This window comes from Nicotiana tabacum, chromosome 14 (genome assembly GCF_000715075.1).
Source record: "Nicotiana tabacum cultivar K326 chromosome 14, ASM71507v2, whole genome shotgun sequence".
In the NCBI taxonomy this organism is placed as follows: domain Eukaryota; kingdom Viridiplantae; phylum Streptophyta; class Magnoliopsida; order Solanales; family Solanaceae; genus Nicotiana; species Nicotiana tabacum.
The window spans coordinates 32,119,198-32,141,696 of record NC_134093.1 but is presented as its reverse complement, the minus strand read 5'-3'; the positions used below and the strand labels follow the sequence as shown (position 1 = coordinate 32,141,696).

The following is a 22,499-nucleotide window of genomic DNA, read 5'->3' as shown; positions in this document are numbered from 1 at the left end:
TGCCTCCTAGTGTATCGGGAGTTCATCCGATTTTCCATGTATCCATGCTCCGGAGGTATCATGCCGACCTATCACATATGTTAGACTTCAGCACAATTCAACTAGATGAGAGCTTGGGTTATGAAGAGGAATTAGTTGCCATTGTTGATAGGCAGGTTCGCCAGTTGAGGTCCAAGAAGATTTTTACGGTAAAAGTTCAGTGAATGGGCCAACCATTCGAAGGAGCAACTTGGGAGACCGAGGAGGACATGCAGAGTAGATATCCATACTTATTCAGCAATCTAAGTATAATTTTACGATTCCAATAGGTTCTTATGATGATTTTGGACTTGGGCGTATGTTCGGATCTAGTTTTGGATGACCCGCGAGCATTTTGGCGCCTAATAGTGAAAGTTGGCTCTTTAAAGGTTTTAAAGTTATTTAAATTTGGTTTGGAGTAGGTTTTGGCGTAATTAAGGTCCGTTTGGAATTTGGTGACTGGGAATAGTTCTGTATGGTGATTTAAGACTTGCACGCAAAATTTGGTGCCATTCCGAGTAGTCTATGTATTATTCGGCGCGTTCAGAGGAAATTGGAAACTTAAAGTTCATATTTTGATTCAATTTGGTTTTGGGGTAAAATTCTTGGTTTCATTGTTGATTTACGAGTTTTGAGAGTTCGATCAGGTCCGTATTATATTTACAGACTTGTTGATGCATTTGGACGGGGTCCCGAGTGGCTCGGGTGAGTTTCGGACCGCCCGGAGCAATGTTGCAAAAACAAGATTTTCAAGTTCTGGTTTCCTTCTTTGTGAACCCAGAAGGACTCTCGCATTCGCGATGATGAATTTGGGGAGCTGCGCAGTTACCCTTTGCGTTCGTGGGAAGGGGGACATGTTCGCGAAGCTTGGGGATCCCAGGCCTATGCGTTCGCGAAGTCCTTCTTGTGTTCGCATAGAAGGACGGGGCCTGGGAGGGGTCAGTATATTTTACCCTTCGTGTTCGCGAAGGGTAGGCCAAGTAAGCCTTTGCGTTCGCGAGACCCCTGTCACATTCACGAAGGGCATTTACAGGGCCTGGGGAATTTTGCCTTCGTAAATGCTAGGTACTTACCGCATTCGCGAAGAAGGATTTTACTGTGCCGGAGAGAATGTCTTAAAAACGGGGCTCAACAATTTTTGAGCTCATTTTCTCCATTCTTGGGCGATTTTGGAGCTTCTTGAGAGGGGTGTTCACTTAACAACTTAGATGTAAGTTAATTCTACCTATTGTGAGTTAAATACATAGATTATGGGTAGATTATAACATGTAAATTATGGAAATCAAGGGTTTAGATGAAAAATATAGGTTTTGATAAAAATGCAATTTTAACCATGAAAATGGTTATGGAATGGGATGAAAATTTTATATTTGAGTTCTTGAGGTTATGGGTGACGATTTCCTCCAAATATTTCCAGAATCCGGGCACGTGGGCCCGGGGTGAATTTTAGGAATTTTACCAATTTAGGTTGGGTAATTACTCTAATAGATAAATTATGAAATTTTGAGTATTTATTTATTAAATTATATAACATTTAGCTAGTTCTAAATTTTTCGGCACCAATTGAGGCTTTAACGCGGAATTTTGATCGGGAAGTTAACTTTGAGACGGGGTAAGTCTCTTGTCTAACCTTGTAAGAGGGAATTTACCCCATAGGTGCTTGAAATAAATATTTGTTTCTAATTGTGGGGGTTACGTACGTACGAGGTGACGAGAGTCCGTGCGTAACTACTATTATGCTATTGTCCGGGTAGTATTAGGACCCAATTCATGAACTTTTGGAATTTTGCACTATACTTGTTAAATTAAGATGCCTAAATTATATTAGAACTTGTTAGAGAAATTTTAAAAAGTATTTAATGAAATTTGTATTGCCTTGGATGTAAATTATTAATAATATTTAAGTCAAATGCTTATAAAATATCCTTCTCTTCTTGTAGAGCGGGCTGAACGCCTCAGCAGTAGATAGATGCATCTATGGATCATGCCGCACATCGATCGGCAGTGTACACGTCACTATGGATCGGGCCATACGACATCGACATAAATGAGCGTAAAGTTATGTCGTTTGAAGGTTTTACATCTTCGCACCTAAAGCGGAAGGAGAAAAGGTATTAAGAGAATTTAGAGTGCAAGGAATGTCGGATGCGATCGTACCAGCACTAACGCACCGGATCCCATCAGAACTCCGAAGTTAAGCGTGCTTGGGCGAGAGTAGTACTAGGATGGGTGACCCCCTGGGAAGTCATCGTGTTGCATCCCTCTTTTTAGGCAAAATTTATATCTTACTTCTTTTAATGTATCGGCGGTATGTCTAATAAATTCACAAATGAGTTTTAAGCAGTGTAAACGAAATAGATATTTTTTTTTACACGAAATAACAATATTTTTGAAGGTAATAGTTATTAAAAAAATCAAAAAATCAATATATAGTAAATAAGAAAAATATTTACGGGCTTAACAACGCTGCACTTGACACGTCACTACGCCTTGGCCTCGAAGGCGACATCCGTAAAATGCCTAGTTGCGACGTCGCCGTTCCATGCGGCCTAGTGTGATAGGCATGTAGCTAGGCCTTACGGGCCCTCTAATTGTGATATTATCATCGAGCGCGGCTTGTTGTTGTTGGTCAATGCCTTTGCCAGCGAAAAATAGTGGAAATCAAAAGAGGAATTGCGTAAAACGGATAAATGAGCGTAAAGTTATGTCGTTTGAAGGTTTTACATCTTCGCACCTAAAGCGGAAGGAGGAAAGGTATTAAGAGAATTTAGAGTGCAAGGAATGTCGGATGCGATCGTACCAGCACTAACGCACCGGATCCCATCAGAACTCCGAAGCTAAGCGTGCTTGGGCGAGAGTAGTACTAGGATGGGTGACCCCCTGGGATGTCCTCGTGTTGCATCCCTCTTTTTAGGCAAAATTTATATCTTACTTCTTTTAACGTATCGGCGGTATGTCTAATAAATTCACAAATGAGTTTTAAGCAGTGTAAACGAAATAGATATTTTTTTTTTACACGAAATAACAATATTTTTGAAGGTAATAGTTATTAAAAAAATCGAAAAATCAATATATAGTAAATAAGGAAAATATTTACGGGCTTAACAACGCTGCACTTGACACGTCACTACGCCTTGGCCTCGAAGGCGACATCCGTAAAATGCCTAGTTGCGACGTCGCCGTTCCATGCGGCCTAGTGTGATAGGCATGTAGCTAGGCCTTACGGGCCCTCTAATTGTGATATTATCGTCGAGCGCGGCTTGTTGTTGTTGGTCAATGCCTTTGCCAGCGAAAAATAGTGGAAATCAAAAGAGGAATTGCGTAAAACGGATAAATGAGCGTAAAGTTATGTCGTTTGAAGGTTTTACATCTTCGCACCTAAAGCGGAAGGAGGAAAGGTATTAAGAGAATTTAGAGTGCAAGGAATGTCGGATGCGATCATACCAGCACTAACGCACCGGATCCCATCAGAACTCCGAAGCTAAGCGTGCTTGGGCGAGAGTAGTACTAGGATGGGTGACCCCCTGGGAAGTCCTCGTGTTGCATCCCTCTTTTTAGGCAAAATTTATATCTTACTTCTTTTAATGTATCGGCGGTATGTCTAATAAATTCACAAATGAGTTTTAAGCAGTGTAAACGAAATAGATATTTTTTTTACACGAAATAACAATATTTTTGAAGGTAATAGTTATTAAAAAAATCAAAAAATCAATATATAGTAAATAAGGAAAATATTTACAGGCTTAACAACGCTGCACTTGACACGTCACTACGCCTTGGCCTCGAAGGCGACATCCGTAAAATGCCTAGTTGCGACGTCGCCGTTCCATGCGGCCTAGTGTGATAGGCATGTAGCTAGGCCTTACGGGCCCTCTAATTGTGATATTATCGTCGAGCGCGGCTTGTTGTTGTTGGTCAATGCCTTTGCCAGCGAAAAATAGTGGAAATCAAAAGAGGAATTGCGTAAAACGGATAAATGAGCGTAAAGTTATGTCGTTTGAAGGTTTTACATCTTCGCACCTAAAGCGGAAGGAGGAAAGGTATTAAGAGAATTTAGAGTGCAAGGAATGTCGGATGCGATCATACCAGCACTAACGCACCGGATCCCATCAGAACTCCGAAGTTAAGCGTGCTTGGGCGAGAGTAGTACTAGGATGGGTGACCCCCTGGGAAGTCCTCGTGTTGCATCCCTCTTTTTAGGCAAAATTTATATCTTACTTCTTTTAATGTATCGGCGGTATGTCTAATAAATTCACAAATGAGTTTTAAGCAGTGTAAACGAAATAGATATTTTTTTTTACACGAAATAACAATATTTTTGAAGGTAATAGTTATTAAAAAAATCAAAAAATCAATATATAGTAAATAAGGAAAATATTTACGGGCTTAACAACGCTGCACTTGACACGTCACTACGCCTTGGCCTCGAAGGCGACATCCGTAAAATGCCTAGTTGCGACGTCGCCGTTCCATGCGGCCTAGTGTGATAGGCATGTAGCTAGGCCTTACGGGCCCTCTAATTGTGATATTATCGTCGAGCGCGGCTTGTTGTTGTTGGTCAATGCCTTTGCCAGCGAAAAATAGTGGAAATCAAAAGAGGAATTGCGTAAAACGGATAAATGAGCGTAAAGTTATGTCGTTTGAAGGTTTTACATCTTCGCACCTAAAGCGGAAGGAGGAAAGGTATTAAGAGAATTTAGAGTGCAAGGAATGTCGGATGCGATCATACCAGCACTAACGCACCGGATCCCATCAGAACTCCGAAGTTAAGCGTGCTTGGGCGAGAGTAGTACTAGGATGGGTGACCCCTGGGAAGTCCTCGTGTTGCATCCCTCTTTTTAGGCAAAATTTATATCTTACTTCTTTTAATGTATCGGCGGTATGTCTAATAAATTCACAAATGAGTTTTAAGCAGTGTAAACGAAATAGATATTTTTTTTTTACACGAAATAACAATATTTTTGAAGGTAATAGTTATTAAAAAAATCAAAAAATCAATATATAGTAAATAAGGAAAATATTTACGGGCTTAACAACGCTGCACTTGACACGTCACTACGCCTTGGCCTCGAAGGCGACATCCGTAAAATGCCTAGTTGCGACGTCGCCGTTCCATGCGGCCTAGTGTGATAGGCATGTAGCTAGGCCTTACGGGCCCTCTAATTGTGATATTATCGTCGAGCGCGGCTTGTTGTTGTTGGTCAATGCCTTTGCCAGCGAAAAATAGTGGAAATCAAAAGAGGAATTGCGTAAAACGGATAAATGAGCGTAAAGTTATGTCGTTTGAAGGTTTTACATCTTCGCACCTAAAGCGGAAGGAGGAAAGGTATTAAGAGAATTTAGAGTGCAAGGAATGTCGGATGCGATCATACCAGCACTAACGCACCGGATCCCATCAGAACTCCGAAGTTAAGCGTGCTTGGGCGAGAGTAGTACTAGGATGGGTGACCCCTGGGAAGTCCTCGTGTTGCATCCCTCTTTTTAGGCAAAATTTATATCTTACTTCTTTTAATGTATCGGCGGTATGTCTAATAAATTCACAAATGAGTTTTAAGCAGTGTAAACGAAATAGATATTTTTTTTTACACGAAATAACAATATTTTTGAAGGTAATAGTTATTAAAAAAATCAAAAAATCAATATATAGTAAATAAGGAAAATATTTACGGGCTTAACAACGCTGCACTTGACACGTCACTACGCCTTGGCCTCGAAGGCGACATCCGTAAAATGCCTAGTTGCGACGTCGCCGTTCCATGCGGCCTAGTGTGATAGGCATGTAGCTAGGCCTTACGGGCCCTCTAATTGTGATATTATCGTCGAGCGCGGCTTGTTGTTGTTGGTCAATGCCTTTGCCAGCGAAAAATAGTGGAAATCAAAAGAGGAATTGCGTAAAACGGATAAATGAGCGTAAAGTTATGTCGTTTGAAGGTTTTACATCTTCGCACCTAAAGCGGAAGGAGGAAAGGTATTAAGAGAATTTAGAGTGCAAGGAATGTCGGATGCGATCATACCAGCACTAACGCACCGGATCCCATCAGAACTCCGAAGCTAAGCGTGCTTGGGCGAGAGTAGTACTAGGATGGGTGACCCCCTGGGAAGTCCTCGTGTTGCATCCCTCTTTTTAGGCAAAATTTATATCTTACTTCTTTTAATGTATCGGCGGTATGTCTAATAAATTCACAAATGAGTTTTAAGCAGTGTAAACGAAATAGATATTTTTTTTTACACGAAATAACAATATTTTTGAAGGTAATAGTTATTAAAAAAATCAAAAAATCAATATATAGTAAATAAGGAAAATATTTACGGGCTTAACAACGCTGCACTTGACACGTCACTACGCCTTGGCCTCGAAGGCGACATCCGTAAAATGCCTAGTTGCGACGTCGCCGTTCCATGCGGCCTAGTGTGATAGGCATGTAGCTAGGCCTTACGGGCCCTCTAATTGTGATATTATCGTCGAGCGCGGCTTGTTGTTGTTGGTCAATGCCTTTGCCAGCGAAAAATAGTGGAAATCAAAAGAGGAATTGCGTAAAACGGATAAATGAGCGTAAAGTTATGTCGTTTGAAGGTTTTACATCTTCGCACCTAAAGCGGAAGGAGGAAAGGTATTAAGAGAATTTAGAGTGCAAGGAATGTCGGATGCGATCATACCAGCACTAACGCACCGGATCCCATCAGAACTCCGAAGTTAAGCGTGCTTGGGCGAGAGTAGTACTAGGATGGGTGACCCCCTGGGAAGTCCTCGTGTTGCATCCCTCTTTTTAGGCAAAATTTATATCTTACTTCTTTTAATGTATCGGCGGTATGTCTAATAAATTCACAAATGAGTTTTAAGCAGTGTAAACGAAATAGATATTTTTTTTTACACGAAATAACAATATTTTTGAAGGTAATAGTTATTAAAAAATCAAAAAATCAATATATAGTAAATAAGGAAAATATTTACGGGCTTAACAACGCTGCACTTGACACGTCACTACGCCTTGGCCTCGAAGGCGACATCCGTAAAATGCCTAGTTGCGACGTCGCCGTTCCATGCGGCCTAGTGTGATAGGCATGTAGCTAGGCCTTACGGGCCCTCTAATTGTGATATTATCGTCGAGCGCGGCTTGTTGTTGTTGGTCAATGCCTTTGCCAGCGAAAAATAGTGGAAATCAAAAGAGGAATTGCGTAAAACGGATAAATGAGCGTAAAGTTATGTCGTTTGAAGGTTTTACATCTTCGCACCTAAAGCGGAAGGAGGAAAGGTATTAAGAGAATTTAGAGTGCAAGGAATGTCGGATGCGATCATACCAGCACTAACGCACCGGATCCCATCAGAACTCCGAAGTTAAGCGTGCTTGGGCGAGAGTAGTACTAGGATGGGTGACCCCCTGGGAAGTCCTCGTGTTGCATCCCTCTTTTTAGGCAAAATTTATATCTTACTTCTTTTAATGTATCGGCGGTATGTCTAATAAATTCACAAATGAGTTTTAAGCAGTGTAAACGAAATAGATATTTTTTTTTACACGAAATAACAATATTTTTGAAGGTAATAGTTATTAAAAAAATCAAAAAATCAATATATAGTAAATAAGGAAAATATTTACGGGCTTAACAACGCTGCACTTGACACGTCACTACGCCTTGGCCTCGAAGGCGACATCCGTAAAATGCCTAGTTGCGACGTCGCCGTTCCATGCGGCCTAGTGTGATAGGCATGTAGCTAGGCCTTACGGGCCCTCTAATTGTGATATTATCGTCGAGCGCGGCATGTTGTTGTCGGTCAATGCCTTTGCTAGCGAAAAATAGTGAAAATCAAAAGAGGAATTGCGTAAAACGGATAAATGAGCGTAAAGTTATGTCGTTTGAAGGTTTTGCATCTTCGCACCTAAAGCGGAAGGAGGAAAGGTATTAAGAGAATTTAGAGTGCAAGGAATGTCGGATGCGATCATACCAGCACTAACGCACCGGATCCCATCAGAACTCCGAAGTTAAGCGTGCTTGGGCGAGAGTAGTACTAGGATGGGTGACCCCCTGGGAAGTCCTCGTGTTGCATCCCTCTTTTTAGGCAAAATTTATATCTTACTTCTTTTAATGTATCGGCGGTATGTCTAATAAATTCACAAATGAGTTTTAAGCAGTGTAAACGAAATAGATATTTTTTTTTACACGAAATAACAATATTTTTGAAGGTAATAGTTATTAAAAAAATCAAAAAATCAATATATAGTAAATAAGGAAAATATTTACGGGCTTAACAACGCTGCACTTGACACGTCACTACGCCTTGGCCTCGAAGGCGACATCCGTAAAATGCCTAGTTGCGACGTCGCCGTTCCATGCGGCCTAGTGTGATAGGCATGTAGCTAGGCCTTACGGGCCCTCTAATTGTGATATTATCGTCGAGCGCGGCTTGTTGTTGTTGGTCAATGCCTTTGCCAGCGAAAAATAGTGGAAATCAAAAGAGGAATTGCGTAAAACGGATAAATGAGCGTAAAGTTATGTCGTTTGAAGGTTTTACATCTTCGCACCTAAAGCGGAAGGAGGAAAGGTATTAAGAGAATTTAGAGTGCAAGAAATGTCGGATGCGATCATACCAGCACTAACGCACCGGATCCCATCAGAACTCCGAAGTTAAGCGTGCTTGGGCGAGAGTAGTACTAGGATGGGTGACCCCCTGGGAAGTCCTCGTGTTGCATCCCTCTTTTTAGGCAAAATTTATATCTTACTTCTTTTAATGTATCGGCGGTATGTCTAATAAATTCACAAATGAGTTTTAAGCAGTGTAAACGAAATAGATATTTTTTTTTACACGAAATAACAATATTTTTGAAGGTAATAGTTATTAAAAAAATCAAAAAATCAATATATAGTAAATAAGGAAAATATTTACGGGCTTAACAACGCTGCACTTGACACGTCACTACGCCTTGGCCTCGAAGGCGACATCCGTAAAATGCCTAGTTGCGACGTCGCCGTTCCATGCGGCCTAGTGTGATAGGCATGTAGCTAGGCCTTACGGGCCCTCTAATTGTGATATTATCGTCGAGCGCGGCTTGTTGTTGTTGGTCAATGCCTTTGCGAGCGAAAAATAGTGGAAATCAAAAGAGGAATTGCGTAAAACGGATAAATGAGCGTAAAGTTATGTCGTTTGAAGGTTTTGCATCTTCGCACCTAAAGCGGAAGGAGGAAAGGTATTAAGAGAATTTAGAGTGCAAGAAATGTCGGATGCGATCATACCAGCACTAACGCACCGGATCCCATCAGAACTCCGAAGTTAAGCGTGCTTGGGCGAGAGTAGTACTAGGATGGGTGACCCCCTGGGAAGTCCTCGTGTTGCATCCCTCTTTTTAGGCAAAATTTATATCTTACTTCTTTTAATGTATCGGCGGTATGTCTAATAAATTCACAAATGAGTTTTAAGCAGTGTAAACGAAATAGATATTTTTTTTTACACGAAATAACAATATTTTTGAAGGTAATAGTTATTAAAAAAATCAAAAAATCAATATATAGTAAATAAGGAAAATATTTACGGGCTTAACAACGCTGCACTTGACACGTCACTACGCCTTGGCCTCGAAGGCGACATCCATAAAATGCCTAGTTGCGACGTCGCCGTTCCATGCGGCCTAGTGTGATAGGCATGTAGCTAGGCCTTACGGGCCCTCTAATTGTGATATTATCGTCGAGCGCGGCTTGTTGTTGTTGGTCAATGCCTTTGCCAGCGAAAAATAGTGGAAATCAAAAGAGGAATTGCGTAAAACGGATAAATGAGCGTAAAGTTATGTCGTTTGAAGGTTTTACATCTTCGCACCTAAAGCGGAAGGAGGAAAGGTATTAAGAGAATTTAGAGTGCAAGGAATGTCGGATGCGATCATACCAGCACTAACGCACCGGATCCAATCAGAACTTTGAAGTTAAGCGTGCTTGGGCGAGAGTAGTACTAGGATGGGTGACCCCCTGGGAAGTCCTCGTGTTGCATCCCTCTTTTTAGGCAAAATTTATATCTTACTTCTTTTAATGTATCGGCGGTATGTCTAATAAATTCACAAATGAGTTTTAAGCAGTGTAAACGAAATAGATATTTTTTTTTTACACGAAATAACAATATTTTTGAAGGTAATAGTTATTAAAAAAATCAAAAAATCAATATATAGTAAATAAGGAAAATATTTACGGGCTTAACAACGCTGCACTTGACACGTCACTACGCCTTGGCCTCGAAGGCGACATCCGTAAAATGCCTAGTTGCGACGTCGCCGTTCCATGCGGCCTAGTGTGATAGGCATGTAGCTAGGCCTTACGGGCCCTCTAATTGTGATATTATCGTCGAGCGCGGCTTGTTGTTGTTGGTCAATGCCTTTGCCAGCGAAAAATAGTGGAAATCAAAAGAGGAATTGCGTAAAACGGATAAATGAGCGTAAAGTTATGTCGTTTGAAGGTTTTACATCTTCGCACCTAAAGCGGAAGGAGGAAAGGTATTAAGAGAATTTAGAGTGCAAGGAATGTCGGATGCGATCATACCAGCACTAACGCACCGGATCCAATCAGAACTTCGAAGTTAAGCGTGCTTGGGCGAGAGTCGTACTAGGATGGGTGACCCCCTGGGAAGTCCTCGTGTTGCATCCCTCTTTTTAGGCAAAATTTATATCTTACTTCTTTTAATGTATCGGCGGTATGTCTAATAAATTCACAAATGAGTTTTAAGCAGTGTAAACGAAATAGATATTTTTTTTTACACGAAATAACAATATTTTTGAAGGTAATAGTTATTAAAAAAATCAAAAAATCAATATATAGTAAATAAGGAAAATATTTACGGGCTTAACAACGCTGCACTTGACACGTCACTACGCCTTGGCCTCGAAGGCGACATCCGTAAAATGCCTAGTTGCGACGTCGTCGTTCCATGCGGCCTAGTGTGATAGGCATGTAGCTAGGCCTTACGGGCCCTCTAATTGTGATATTATCGTCGAGCGCGGCTTGTTGTTGTTGGTCAATGCCTTTGCCAGCGAAAAATAGTGGAAATCAAAAGAGGAATTGCGTAAAACGGATAAATGAGCGTAAAGTTATGTCGTTTGAAGGTTTTGCATCTTCGCACCTAAAGCGGAAGGAGGAAAGGTATTAAGAGAATTTAGAGTGCAAGAAATGTCGGATGCGATCATACCAGCACTAACGCACCGGATCCAATCAGAACTTCGAAGTTAAGCGTGCTTGGGCGAGAGTCGTACTAGGATGGGTGACCCTCTGGGAAGTCCTCGTGTTGCATCCCTCTTTTTAGGCAAAATTTATATCTTACTTCTTTTAATGTATCGGCGGTATGTCTAATAAATTCACAAATGAGTTTTAAGCAGTGTAAACGAAATAGATATTTTTTTTTACACGAAATAACAATATTTTTGAAGGTAATAGCTATTAAAAAAATCAAAAAATCAATATATAGTAAATAAGGAAAATATTTACGGGCTTAACAACGCTGCACTTGACACGTCACTACGCCTTGGCCTCGAAGGCGACATCCGTAAAATGCCTAGTTGCGACGTCGCCGTTCCATGCGGCCTAGTGTGATAGGCATGTAGCTAGGCCTTACGGGCCCTCTAATTGTGATATTATCGTCGAGCGCGGCTTGTTGTTGTCGGTCAATGCCTTTGCGAGCGAAAAATAGTGGAAATCAAAAGAGGAATTGCGTAAAACGGATAAATGAGCGTAAAGTTATGTCGTTTGAAGGTTTTGCATCTTCGCACCTAAAGCGGAAGGAGGAAAGGTATTAAGAGAATTTAGAGTGCAAGGAATGTCGGATGCGATCGTACCAGCACTAACGCACCGGATCCCATCAGAACTCCGAAGTTAAGCGTGCTTGGGCGAGAGTAGTACTAGGATGGGTGACCCCCTGGGAAGTCCTCGTGTTGCATCCCTCTTTTTAGGCAAAATTTATATCTTACTTCTTTTAATGTATCGGCGGTATGTCTAATAAATTCACAAATGAGTTTTAAGCAGTGTAAACGAAATAGATATTTTTTTTACACGAAATAACAATATTTTTGAAGGTAATAGTTATTAAAAAAATCAAAAAATCAATATATAGTAAATAAGGAAAATATTTACGGGCTTAACAACGCTGCACTTGACACGTCACTACGCCTTGGCCTCGAAGGCGACATCCGTAAAATGCCTAGTTGCGACGTCGCCGTTCCATGCGGCCTAGTGTGATAGGCATGTAGCTAGGCCTTACGGGCCCTCTAATTGTGATATTATCGTCGAGCGCGGCTTGTTGTTGTCGGTCAATGCCTTTGCGAGCGAAAAATAGTGGAAATCAAAAGAGGAATTGCGTAAAACGGATAAATGAGCGTAAAGTTATGTCGTTTGAAGGTTTTGCATCTTCGCACCTAAAGCGGAAGGAGGAAAGGTATTAAGAGAATTTAGAGTGCAAGGAATGTCGGATGCGATCATACCAGCACTAACGCACCGGATCCCATCAGAACTCGGAAGTTAAGCGTGCTTGGGCGAGAGTAGTACTAGGATGGGTGACCCCCTGGGAAGTCCTCGTGTTGCATCCCTCTTTTTAGGCAAAATTTATATCTTACTTCTTTTAATGTATCGGCGGTATGTCTAATAAATTCACAAATGAGTTTTAAGCAGTGTAAACGAAATAGATATTTTTTTTTACACGAAATAACAATATTTTTGAAGGTAATAGTTATTAAAAAAAATCAAAAAATCAATATATAGTAAATAAGGAAAATATTTACGGGCTTAACAACGCTGCACTTGACACGTCACTACGCCTTGGCCTCGAAGGCGACATCCGTAAAATGCCTAGTTGCGACGTCGCCGTTCCATGCGGCCTAGTGTGATAGGCATGTAGCTAGGCCTTACGGGCCCTCTAATTGTGATATTATCGTCGAGCGCGGCTTGTTGTTGTTGGTCAATGCCTTTGCCAGCGAAAAATAGTGGAAATCAAAAGAGGAATTGCGTAAAACGGATAAATGAGCGTAAAGTTATGTCGTTTGAAGGTTTTACATCTTCGCACCTAAAGCGGAAGGAGGAAAGGTATTAAGAGAATTTAGAGTGCAAGGAATGTCGGATGCGATCGTACCAGCACTAACGCACCGGATCCCATCAGAACTCCGAAGTTAAGCGTGCTTGGGCGAGAGTAGTACTAGGATGGGTGACCCCCTGGGAAGTCCTCGTGTTGCATCCCTCTTTTTAGGCAAAATTTATATCTTACTTCTTTTAATGTATCGGCGGTATGTCTAATAAATTCACAAATGAGTTTTAAGCAGTGTAAACGAAATAGATATTTTTTTTTACACGAAATAACAATATTTTTGAAGGTAATAGTTATTAAAAAAATCAAAAAATCAATATATAGTAAATAAGGAAAATATTTACGGGCTTAACAACGCTGCACTTGACACGTCACTACGCCTTGGCCTCGAAGGCGACATCCGTAAAATGCCTAGTTGCGACGTCGCCGTTCCATGCGGCCTAGTGTGATAGGCATGTAGCTAGGCCTTACGGGCCCTCTAATTGTGATATTATCGTCGAGCGCGGCTTGTTGTTGTTGGTCAATGCCTTTGCCAGCGAAAAATAGTGGAAATCAAAAGAGGAATTGCGTAAAACGGATAAATGAGCGTAAAGTTATGTCGTTCGAAGGTTTTACATCTTCGCACCTAAAGCGGAAGGAGGAAAGGTATTAAGAGAATTTAGAGTGCAAGGAATGTCGGATGCGATCATACCAGCACTAACGCACCGGATCCCATCAGAACTCCGAAGCTAAGCGTGCTTGGGCGAGAGTAGTACTAGGATGGGTGACCCCCTGGGAAGTCCTCGTGTTGCATCCCTCTTTTTAGGCAAAATTTATATCTTACTTCTTTTAATGTATCGGCGGTATGTCTAATAAATTCACAAATGAGTTTTAAGCAGTGTAAACGAAATAGATATTTTTTTTTTACACGAAATAACAATATTTTTGAAGGTAATAGTTATTAAAAAAATCAAAAAATCAATATATAGTAAATAAGGAAAATATTTACGGGCTTAACAACGCTCCACTTGACACGTCACTACGCCTTGGCCTCGAAGGCGACATCCGTAAAATGCCTAGTTGCGACGTCGCCGTTCCATGCGGCCTAGTGTGATAGGCATGTAGCTAGGCCTTACGGGCCCTCTAATTGTGATATTATCGTCGAGCGCGGCTTGTTGTTGTTGGTCAATGCCTTTGCCAGCGAAAAATAGTGGAAATCAAAAGAGGAATTGCGTAAAACGGATAAATGAGCGTAAAGTTATGTCGTTTGAAGGTTTTACATCTTCGCACCTAAAGCGGAAGGAGGAAAGGTATTAAGAGAATTTAGAGTGCAAGGAATGTCGGATGCGATCGTACCAGCACTAACGCACCGGATCCCATCAGAACTCCGAAGTTAAGCGTGCTTGGGCGAGAGTAGTACTAGGATGGGTGACCCCCTGGGAAGTCCTTGTGTTGCATCCCTCTTTTTAGGCAAAATTTATATCTTACTTCTTTTAATGTATCGGCGGTATGTCTAATAAATTCACAAATGAGTTTTAAGCAGTGTAAACGAAATAGATATTTTTTTTTACACGAAATAACAATATTTTTGAAGGTAATAGTTATTAAAAAAATCAAAAAATCAATATATAGTAAATAAGGAAAATATTTACGGGCTTAACAACGCTGCACTTGACACGTCACTACGCCTTGGCCTCGAAGGCGAAATCCGTAAAATGCCTAGTTGCGACGTCGCCGTTCCATGCGGCCTAGTGTGATAGGCATGTAGCTAGGCCTTACGGGCCCTCTAATTGTGATATTATCGTCGAGCGCGGCTTGTTGTTGTTGGTCAATGCCTTTGCCAGCGAAAAATAGTGGAAATCAAAAGAGGAATTGCGTAAAACGGATAAATGAGCGTAAAGTTATGTCGTTTGAAGGTTTTACATCTTCGCACCTAAAGCGGAAGGAGGAAAGGTATTAAGAGAATTTAGAGTGCAAGGAATGTCGGATGCGATCGTACCAGCACTAACGCACCGGATCCCATCAGAACTCCGAAGTTAAGCGTGCTTGGGCGAGAGTAGTACTAGGATGGGTGACCCCCTGGGAAGTCCTCGTGTTGCATCCCTCTTTTTAGGCAAAATTTATATCTTACTTCTTTTAATGTATCGGCGGTATGTCTAATAAATTCACAAATGAGTTTTAAGCAGTGTAAACGAAATAGATATTTTTTTTTACACGAAATAACAATATTTTTGAAGGTAATAGTTATTAAAAAAATCAAAAAATCAATATATAGTAAATAAGGAAAATATTTACGGGCTTAACAACGCTGCACTTGACACGTCACTACGCCTTGGCCTCGAAGGCGAAATCCGTAAAATGCCTAGTTGCGACGTCGCCGTTCCATGCGGCCTAGTGTGATAGGCATGTAGCTAGGCCTTACGGGCCCTCTAATTGTGATATTATCGTCGAGCGCGGCTTGTTGTTGTTGGTCAATGCCTTTGCCAGCGAAAAATAGTGGAAATCAAAAGAGGAATTGCGTAAAACGGATAAATGAGCGTAAAGTTATGTCGTTTGAAGGTTTTACATCTTCGCACCTAAAGCGGAAGGAGGAAAGGTATTAAGAGAATTTAGAGTGCAAGGAATGTCGGATGCGATCATACCAGCACTAACGCACCGGATCCCATCAGAACTCCGAAGTTAAGCGTGCTTGGGCGAGAGTGGTACTAGGATGGGTGACCCCCTGGGAAGTCCTCGTGTTGCATCCCTTTTTTTAGGCAAAATTTATATCTTACTTCTTTTAATGTATCGGCGGTATGTCTAATAAATTCACAAATGAGTTTTAAGTAGTGTAAACGAAATAGATATTTTTTTTTTTTACACGAAATAACAATATTTTTGAAGGTAATAGTTATTAAAAAAAATCAAAAAATCAATATATAGTAAATAAGGAAAATATTTACGGGCTTAACAACGCTGCACTTGACACGTCACTACGCCTTGGCCTCGAAGGCGACATCCGTAAAATGCCTAGTTGCGACGTCGCCGTTCCATGCGGCCTAGTGTGATAGGCATGTAGCTAGGCCTTACGGGCCCTCTAATTGTGATATTATCGTCGAGCGCGGCTTGTTGTTGTTGGTCAATGCCTTTGCCAGCGAAAAATAGTGGAAATCAAAAGAGGAATTGCGTAAAACGGATAAATGAGCGTAAAGTTATGTCGTTTGAAGGTTTTACATCTTCGCACCTAAAGCGGAAGGAGGAAAGGTATTAAGAGAATTTAGAGTGCAAGGGATGTCGGATGCGATCATACCAGCACTAACGCACCGGATCCCATCAGAACTCCGAAGTTAAGCGTGCTTGGGCGAGAGTAGTACTAGGATGGGTGACCCCCTGGGAAGTCCTCGTGTTGCATCCCTCTTTTTAGGCAAAATTTATATCTTACTTCTTTTAATGTATCGGCGGTATGTCTAATAAATTCACAAATGAGTTTTAAGCAGTGTAAACGAAATAGATATTTTTTTTTACACGAAATAACAATATTTTTGAAGGTAATAGTTATTAAAAAAATCAAAAAATCAATATATAGTAAATAAGGAAAATATTTACGGGCTTAACAACGCTGCACTTGACACGTCACTACGCCTTGGCCTCGAAGGCGACATCCGTAAAATGCCTAGTTGCGACGTCGCCGTTCCATGCGGCCTAGTGTGATAGGCATGTAGCTAGGCCTTACGGGCCCTCTAATTGTGATATTATCGTCGAGCGCGGCTTGTTGTTGTTGGTCAATGCCTTTGCCAGCGAAAAATAGTGGAAATCAAAAGAGGAATTGCGTAAAACGGATAAATGAGCGTAAAGTTATGTCGTTTGAAGGTTTTACATCTTCGCACCTAAAGCGGAAGGAGGAAAGGTATTAAGAGAATTTAGAGTGCAAGGAATGTCGGATGCGATCATACCAGCACTAACGCACCGGATCCCATCAGAACTCCGAAGTTAAGCGTGCTTGGGCGAGAGTGGTACTAGGATGGGTGACCCCCTGGGAAGTCCTCGTGTTGCATCCCTCTTTTTAGGCAAAATTTATATCTTACTTCTTTTAATGTATCGGCGGTACGTCTAATAAATTCACAAATGAGTTTTAAGCAGTGTAAACGAAATAGATATTTTTTTTTTACACGAAATAACAATATTTTTGAAGGTAATAGTTATTAAAAAAATCAAAAAATCAATATATAGTAAATAAGGAAAATATTTACGGGCTTAACAACGCTGCACTTGACACGTCACTACGCCTTGGCCTCGAAGGCGACATCCGTAAAATGCCTAGTTACGACGTCGCCGTTCCATGCGGCCTAGTGTGATAGGCATGTAGCTAGGCCTTACGGGCCCTCTAATTGTGATATTATCGTCGAGCGCGGCTTGTTGTTGTTGGTCAATGCCTTTGCCAGCGAAAAATAGTGGAAATTAAAAGAGGAATTGCGTAAAACGGATAAATGAGCGTAAAGTTATGTCGTTTGAAGGTTTTACATCTTCGCACCTAAAGCGGAAGGAGGAAAGGTATTAAGAGAATTTAGAGTGCAAGGAATATCGGATGCGATCATACCAGCACTAACGCACCGGATCCCATCAGAACTCCGAAGTTAAGCGTGCCCTGGCGAGAGTAGTACTAGGATGGGTGACCCCCTGGGAAGTCCTCGTGTTGCATCCCTCTTTTTAGGCAAAATTTATATCTTACTTCTTTTAATGTATCGGCGGTATGTCTAATAAATTCACAAATGAGTTTTAAGCAATGTAAACGAAATAGATATTTTTTTTTTACACGAAATAACAATATTTTTGAAGGTAATAGTTATTAAAAAATCAAAAAATCAATATATAGTAAATAAGGAAAATATTTACGGGCTTAACAACGCTGCACTTGACACGTCACTACGCCTTGGCCTCGAAGGCGACATCCGTAAAATGCCTAGTTGCGACGTCGCCGTTCCATGCGGCCTAGTGTGAAAGGCATGTAGCTAGGCCTTACGGGCCCTCTAATTGTGATATTATCGTCGAGCGCGGCTTGTTGTTGTTGGTCAATGCCTTTGCCAGCGAAAAATAGTGGAAATCAAAAGAGGAATTGCGTAAAACGGATAAATGAGCGTAAAGTTATGTCGTTTGAAGGTTTTACATCTTCGCACCTAAAGCGGAAGGAGGAAAGGTATTAAGAGAATTTAGAGTGCAAGGAATGTCGGATGCGATCATACCAGCACTAACGCACCGGATCCCATCAGAACTCCGAAGTTAAGCGTGCTTGGGCGAGAGTAGTACTAGGATGGGTGACCCCCTGGGAAGTCCTCGTGTTGCATCCCTCTTTTTAGGCAAAATTTATATCTTACTTCTTTTAATGTATCGGCGGTATGTCTAATAAATTCACAAATGAGTTTTAAGCAGTGTAAACGAAATAGATATATTTTTTTTATACACGAAATAACAATATTTTTGAAGGTAATAGTTATTAAAAAAATCAAAAAATCAATATATAGTAAATAAGGAAAATATTTACGGGCTTAACAACGCTGCACTTGACACGTCACTACGCCTTGGCCTCGAAGGCGACATCCGTAAAATGCCTAGTTGCGACGTCGCCGTTCCATGCGGCCTAGTGTGATAGGCATGTAGCTAGGCCTTACGGGCCCTCTAATTGTGATATTATCGTCGAGCGCGGCTTGTTGTTGTTGGTCAATGCCTTTGCCAGCGAAAAATAGTGGAAATCAAAAGAGGAATTGCGTAAAACGGATAAATGAGCGTAAAGTTATGTCGTTTGAAGGTTTTACATCTTCGCACCTAAAGCGGAAGGAGGAAAGGTATTAAGAGAATTTAGAGTGCAAGGAATGTCGGATGCGATCATACCAGCACTAACGCACCGGATCCCATCAGAACTCCGAAGTTAAGCGTGCTTGGGCGAGAGTAGTACTAGGATGGGTGACCCCCTAGGAAGTCCTCGTGTTGCATCCCTCTTTTTAGGCAAAATTTATATCTTATTTCTTTTAATGTATCGGCGGTATGTCTAATAAATTCACAAATGAGTTTTAAGCAGTGTAAACGAAATAGATATTTTTTTTTACACGAAATAACAATATTTTTGAAGGTAATAGTTATTAAAAAAATCAAAAAATCAATATATAGTAAATAAGGAAAATATTTACGGGCTTAACAACGCTGCACTTGACACGTCACTACGCCTTGGCCTCGAAGGCGACATCCGTAAAATGCCTAGTTGCGACGTCGCCGTTCCATGCGGCCTAGTGTGATAGGCATGTAGCTAGGCCTTACGGGCCCTCTAATTGTGATATTATCGTCGAGCGCAGCTTGTTGTTGTTGGTCAATGCCTTTGCCAGCGAAAAATAGTGGAAATCAAAAGAGGAATTGCGTAAAACGGATAAATGAGCGTAAAGTTATGTCGTTTGAAGGTTTTACATCTTCGCACCTAAAGCGGAAGGAGGAAAGGTATTAAGAGAATTTAGAGTGCAAGGAATGTCGGATGCGATCATACCAGCACTAACGCACCGGATCCCATTAGAACTCCGAAGTTAAGCGTGCTTGGGCGAGAGTAGTACTAGGATGGGTGACCCCCTGGGAAGTCCTCGTGTTGCATCCCTCTTTTTAGGCAAAATTTATATCTTACTTCTTTTAATGTATCGGCGGTATGTCTAATAAATTCACAAATGAGTTTTAAGCAGTGTAAATGAAATAGATATTTTTTTTTACACGAAATAACAATATTTTTGAAGGTAATAGTTATTAAAAAAATCAAAAAATCAATATATAGTAAATAAGGAAAATATTTACGGGCTTAACAACGCTGCACTTGACACGTCACTACGCCTTGGCCTCGAAGGCGACATCCGTAAAATGCCTAGTTGCGACGTCGCCGTTCCATGCGGCCTAGTGTGATAGGCATGTAGCTAGGCCTTACGGGCCCTCTAATTGTGATATTATCGTCGAGCGCGGCTTGTTGTTGTTGGTCAATGCCTTTGCCAGCGAAAAATAGTGGAAATCAAAAGAGGAATTGCGTAAAACGGATAAATGAGCGTAAAGTTATGTCGTTTGAAGGTTTTACATCTTCGCACCTAAAGCGGAAGGAGGAAAGGTATTAAGAGAATTTAGAGTGCAAGGAATGTCGGATGCGATCATACCAGCACTAACGCACCGGATCCCATCAGAACTCTGAAGTTAAGCGTGCTTGGGCAAGAGTAGTATTAGGATGGGTGACCCCCTGGGAAGTCCTCGTGTTGCATCCCTCTTTTTAGGCAAAATTTATATCTTACTTCTTTTAATGTATCGGCGGTATGTCTAATAAATTCACAAAATGAGTTTTAAGCAGTGTAAACGAAATAGATTTTTTTTTTTTACACGAAATAACAATATTTTTGAAGGTAATAGTTATTAAAAAAAATCAAAAAATCAATATATAGTAAATAAGGAAAATATTTAGGGGCTTAACAACGCTGCACTTGACACGTCACTACGCCTTGGCCTCGAAGGCGACATCCGTAAAATGCCTAGTTGCGACGTCGCCGTTCCATGCGGCCTAGTGTGATAGGCATGTAGCTAGGCCTTACGGGCCCTCTAATTGTGATATTATCGTCGAGCGCGGCTTGTTGTTGTTGGTCAATGCCTTTGCCAGCGAAAAATAGTGGAAATCAAAAGAGAAATTGCGTAAAACGGATAAATGAGCGTAAAGTTATGTCGTTTGAAGGTTTTACATCTTCGCACCTAAAGCGAAAGGAGGAAAGGTATTAAGAGAATTTAGAGTGCAAGGAATGTCGGATGCGATCATACCAGCACTAACGCACCGGATCCCATCAGAACCCCGAAGTCAAGCGTGCTTGGGCGAGAGTAGTACTAGGATGGGTGACCCCCTGGGAAGTCCTCGTGTTGCATCCCTCTTTTTAGGCAAAATTTATATCTTACTTCTTTTAATGTATCGGCGGTATGTCTAATAAATTCACAAATGAGTTTTAAGCAGTGTAAACGAAATAGATATTTTTTTTTTACACGAAATAACAATATTTTTGAAGGTAATAGTTATTAAAAAAATCAAAAAATCAATATATAGTAAATAAGGAAAATATTTAGGGGCTTAACAACGCTGCACTTGACACGTCACTACGCCTTGGCCTCGAAGGCGACATCCGTAAAATGCCTAGTTGCGACGTCGCCGTTCCATGCGGCCTAGTGTGATAGGCATGTAGCTAGGCCTTACGGGCCCTCTAATTGTGATATTATCGTCGAGCGCGGCTTGTTGTTGTTGGTCAATGCCTTTGCCAGCGAAAAATAGTGGAAATCAAAAGAGGAATTGCGTAAAACGGATAAATGAGCGTAAAGTTATGTCGTTTGAAGGTTTTACATCTTCGCACCTAAAGCGGAAGGAGGAAAGGTATTAAGAGAATTTAGAGTGCAAGGGATGTCGGATGCGATCATACCAGCACTAACGCACCGGATCCCATCAGAACTCCGAAGTTAAGCGTGCTTGGGCGAGAGTAGTACTAGGATGGGTGACCCCCTGGGAAGTCCTCGTGTTGCATCCCTCTTTTTAGGCAAAATTTATATCTTACTTCTTTTAATGTATCGGCGGTATGTCTAATAAATTCACAAATGAGTTTTAAGCAGTGTAAACGAAATAGATATTTTTTTTACACGAAATAACAATATTTCTGAAGGTAATAGTTATTAAAAAAAATCAAAAAATCAATATATAGTAAATAAGGAAAATATTTAGGGGCTTAACAACGCTGCACTTGACACGTCACTACGCCTTGGCCTCGAAGGCGACATCCGTAAAATGCCTAGTTGCGACGTCGCCGTTCCATGCGGCCTAGTGTGATAGGCATGTAGCTAGGCCTTACGGGCCCTCTAATTGTGATATTATCGTCGAGCGCGGCTTGTTGTTGTTGGTCAATGCCTTTGCCAGCGAAAAATAGTGGAAATCAAAAGAGGAATTGCGTAAAACGGATAAATGAGCGTAAAGTTATGTCGTTTGAAGGTTTTACATCTTCGCACCTAAAGCGGAAGGAGGAAAGGTATTAAGAGAATTTAGAGTGCAAGGAATGTCGGATGCGATCATACCAGCACTAACGCACCGGATCCCATCAGAACTCCGAAGTTAAGCGTGCTTGGGCAAGAGTAGTATTAGGATGGGTGACCCCCTGGGAAGTCCTCGTGTTGCATCCCTCTTTTTAGGCAAAATTTATATCTTACTTCTTTTAATGTATCGGCGGTATGTCTAATAAATTCACAAAATGAGTTTTAAGCAGTGTAAACGAAATAGATTTTTTTTTTTTACACGAAATAACAATATTTTTGAAGGTAATAGTTATTAAAAAAAATCAAAAAATCAATATATAGTAAATAAGGAAAATATTTAGGGGCTTAACAACGCTGCACTTGACACGTCACTACGCCTTGGCCTCGAAGGCGACATCCGTAAAATGCCTAGTTGCGACGT

The 22,499-nt window shown here is 41.0% G+C and overlaps 32 non-coding genes across 32 annotated transcripts; all 32 read left to right on the top strand.

Moving 5' to 3' along the window:
* Window positions 1–2,161: 2,161 nt before the first annotated feature.
* Window positions 2,162–2,280, top strand: LOC142169397 (5S ribosomal RNA). Its single transcript, XR_012699100.1, has one exon. It is a non-coding gene; the product is annotated as a 5S ribosomal RNA (ribosomal RNA).
* A 524-nt stretch (window positions 2,281–2,804) lies between these two features.
* On the top strand, window positions 2,805–2,923 carry LOC142169201 (5S ribosomal RNA). The gene has a single exon (XR_012698917.1). It is a non-coding gene; the product is annotated as a 5S ribosomal RNA (ribosomal RNA).
* A 525-nt stretch (window positions 2,924–3,448) lies between these two features.
* On the top strand, window positions 3,449–3,567 carry LOC142169359 (5S ribosomal RNA). Its single transcript, XR_012699064.1, has one exon. It is a non-coding gene; the product is annotated as a 5S ribosomal RNA (ribosomal RNA).
* A 523-nt stretch (window positions 3,568–4,090) lies between these two features.
* On the top strand, window positions 4,091–4,209 carry LOC142169303 (5S ribosomal RNA). The gene has a single exon (XR_012699011.1). It is a non-coding gene; the product is annotated as a 5S ribosomal RNA (ribosomal RNA).
* A 524-nt stretch (window positions 4,210–4,733) lies between these two features.
* LOC142169384 (5S ribosomal RNA) lies at window positions 4,734–4,851 on the top strand. Its single transcript, XR_012699087.1, has one exon. It is a non-coding gene; the product is annotated as a 5S ribosomal RNA (ribosomal RNA).
* A 525-nt stretch (window positions 4,852–5,376) lies between these two features.
* On the top strand, window positions 5,377–5,494 carry LOC142169383 (5S ribosomal RNA). Its single transcript, XR_012699086.1, has one exon. It is a non-coding gene; the product is annotated as a 5S ribosomal RNA (ribosomal RNA).
* A 524-nt stretch (window positions 5,495–6,018) lies between these two features.
* LOC142169348 (5S ribosomal RNA) lies at window positions 6,019–6,137 on the top strand. Its single transcript, XR_012699056.1, has one exon. It is a non-coding gene; the product is annotated as a 5S ribosomal RNA (ribosomal RNA).
* Window positions 6,138–6,661: 524 nt separating this feature from the next.
* On the top strand, window positions 6,662–6,780 carry LOC142169292 (5S ribosomal RNA). Its single transcript, XR_012698999.1, has one exon. It is a non-coding gene; the product is annotated as a 5S ribosomal RNA (ribosomal RNA).
* A 523-nt stretch (window positions 6,781–7,303) lies between these two features.
* On the top strand, window positions 7,304–7,422 carry LOC142169281 (5S ribosomal RNA). The gene has a single exon (XR_012698989.1). It is a non-coding gene; the product is annotated as a 5S ribosomal RNA (ribosomal RNA).
* A 524-nt stretch (window positions 7,423–7,946) lies between these two features.
* LOC142169270 (5S ribosomal RNA) lies at window positions 7,947–8,065 on the top strand. Its single transcript, XR_012698980.1, has one exon. It is a non-coding gene; the product is annotated as a 5S ribosomal RNA (ribosomal RNA).
* Window positions 8,066–8,589: 524 nt separating this feature from the next.
* On the top strand, window positions 8,590–8,708 carry LOC142169259 (5S ribosomal RNA). The gene has a single exon (XR_012698969.1). It is a non-coding gene; the product is annotated as a 5S ribosomal RNA (ribosomal RNA).
* A 524-nt stretch (window positions 8,709–9,232) lies between these two features.
* Window positions 9,233–9,351, top strand: LOC142169248 (5S ribosomal RNA). The gene has a single exon (XR_012698960.1). It is a non-coding gene; the product is annotated as a 5S ribosomal RNA (ribosomal RNA).
* Window positions 9,352–9,875: 524 nt separating this feature from the next.
* LOC142169207 (5S ribosomal RNA) lies at window positions 9,876–9,994 on the top strand. Its single transcript, XR_012698923.1, has one exon. It is a non-coding gene; the product is annotated as a 5S ribosomal RNA (ribosomal RNA).
* A 525-nt stretch (window positions 9,995–10,519) lies between these two features.
* LOC142169208 (5S ribosomal RNA) lies at window positions 10,520–10,638 on the top strand. The gene has a single exon (XR_012698924.1). It is a non-coding gene; the product is annotated as a 5S ribosomal RNA (ribosomal RNA).
* A 524-nt stretch (window positions 10,639–11,162) lies between these two features.
* Window positions 11,163–11,281, top strand: LOC142169212 (5S ribosomal RNA). The gene has a single exon (XR_012698928.1). It is a non-coding gene; the product is annotated as a 5S ribosomal RNA (ribosomal RNA).
* Window positions 11,282–11,805: 524 nt separating this feature from the next.
* LOC142169377 (5S ribosomal RNA) lies at window positions 11,806–11,924 on the top strand. The gene has a single exon (XR_012699080.1). It is a non-coding gene; the product is annotated as a 5S ribosomal RNA (ribosomal RNA).
* Window positions 11,925–12,447: 523 nt separating this feature from the next.
* Window positions 12,448–12,566, top strand: LOC142169385 (5S ribosomal RNA). The gene has a single exon (XR_012699088.1). It is a non-coding gene; the product is annotated as a 5S ribosomal RNA (ribosomal RNA).
* Window positions 12,567–13,091: 525 nt separating this feature from the next.
* LOC142169376 (5S ribosomal RNA) lies at window positions 13,092–13,210 on the top strand. Its single transcript, XR_012699079.1, has one exon. It is a non-coding gene; the product is annotated as a 5S ribosomal RNA (ribosomal RNA).
* Window positions 13,211–13,734: 524 nt separating this feature from the next.
* On the top strand, window positions 13,735–13,853 carry LOC142169337 (5S ribosomal RNA). The gene has a single exon (XR_012699045.1). It is a non-coding gene; the product is annotated as a 5S ribosomal RNA (ribosomal RNA).
* Window positions 13,854–14,378: 525 nt separating this feature from the next.
* LOC142169380 (5S ribosomal RNA) lies at window positions 14,379–14,497 on the top strand. The gene has a single exon (XR_012699083.1). It is a non-coding gene; the product is annotated as a 5S ribosomal RNA (ribosomal RNA).
* A 524-nt stretch (window positions 14,498–15,021) lies between these two features.
* LOC142169375 (5S ribosomal RNA) lies at window positions 15,022–15,140 on the top strand. Its single transcript, XR_012699078.1, has one exon. It is a non-coding gene; the product is annotated as a 5S ribosomal RNA (ribosomal RNA).
* Window positions 15,141–15,664: 524 nt separating this feature from the next.
* LOC142169374 (5S ribosomal RNA) lies at window positions 15,665–15,783 on the top strand. Its single transcript, XR_012699077.1, has one exon. It is a non-coding gene; the product is annotated as a 5S ribosomal RNA (ribosomal RNA).
* A 528-nt stretch (window positions 15,784–16,311) lies between these two features.
* Window positions 16,312–16,430, top strand: LOC142169237 (5S ribosomal RNA). Its single transcript, XR_012698949.1, has one exon. It is a non-coding gene; the product is annotated as a 5S ribosomal RNA (ribosomal RNA).
* Window positions 16,431–16,954: 524 nt separating this feature from the next.
* On the top strand, window positions 16,955–17,073 carry LOC142169373 (5S ribosomal RNA). The gene has a single exon (XR_012699076.1). It is a non-coding gene; the product is annotated as a 5S ribosomal RNA (ribosomal RNA).
* A 525-nt stretch (window positions 17,074–17,598) lies between these two features.
* Window positions 17,599–17,717, top strand: LOC142169389 (5S ribosomal RNA). Its single transcript, XR_012699092.1, has one exon. It is a non-coding gene; the product is annotated as a 5S ribosomal RNA (ribosomal RNA).
* A 524-nt stretch (window positions 17,718–18,241) lies between these two features.
* Window positions 18,242–18,360, top strand: LOC142169226 (5S ribosomal RNA). The gene has a single exon (XR_012698938.1). It is a non-coding gene; the product is annotated as a 5S ribosomal RNA (ribosomal RNA).
* A 527-nt stretch (window positions 18,361–18,887) lies between these two features.
* On the top strand, window positions 18,888–19,006 carry LOC142169369 (5S ribosomal RNA). Its single transcript, XR_012699072.1, has one exon. It is a non-coding gene; the product is annotated as a 5S ribosomal RNA (ribosomal RNA).
* A 524-nt stretch (window positions 19,007–19,530) lies between these two features.
* Window positions 19,531–19,649, top strand: LOC142169363 (5S ribosomal RNA). Its single transcript, XR_012699067.1, has one exon. It is a non-coding gene; the product is annotated as a 5S ribosomal RNA (ribosomal RNA).
* Window positions 19,650–20,173: 524 nt separating this feature from the next.
* On the top strand, window positions 20,174–20,292 carry LOC142169204 (5S ribosomal RNA). Its single transcript, XR_012698920.1, has one exon. It is a non-coding gene; the product is annotated as a 5S ribosomal RNA (ribosomal RNA).
* A 527-nt stretch (window positions 20,293–20,819) lies between these two features.
* Window positions 20,820–20,938, top strand: LOC142169396 (5S ribosomal RNA). The gene has a single exon (XR_012699099.1). It is a non-coding gene; the product is annotated as a 5S ribosomal RNA (ribosomal RNA).
* A 525-nt stretch (window positions 20,939–21,463) lies between these two features.
* Window positions 21,464–21,582, top strand: LOC142169216 (5S ribosomal RNA). Its single transcript, XR_012698932.1, has one exon. It is a non-coding gene; the product is annotated as a 5S ribosomal RNA (ribosomal RNA).
* Window positions 21,583–22,106: 524 nt separating this feature from the next.
* LOC142169386 (5S ribosomal RNA) lies at window positions 22,107–22,225 on the top strand. The gene has a single exon (XR_012699089.1). It is a non-coding gene; the product is annotated as a 5S ribosomal RNA (ribosomal RNA).
* The last annotated feature ends 274 nt before the right edge of the window (window positions 22,226–22,499 follow it).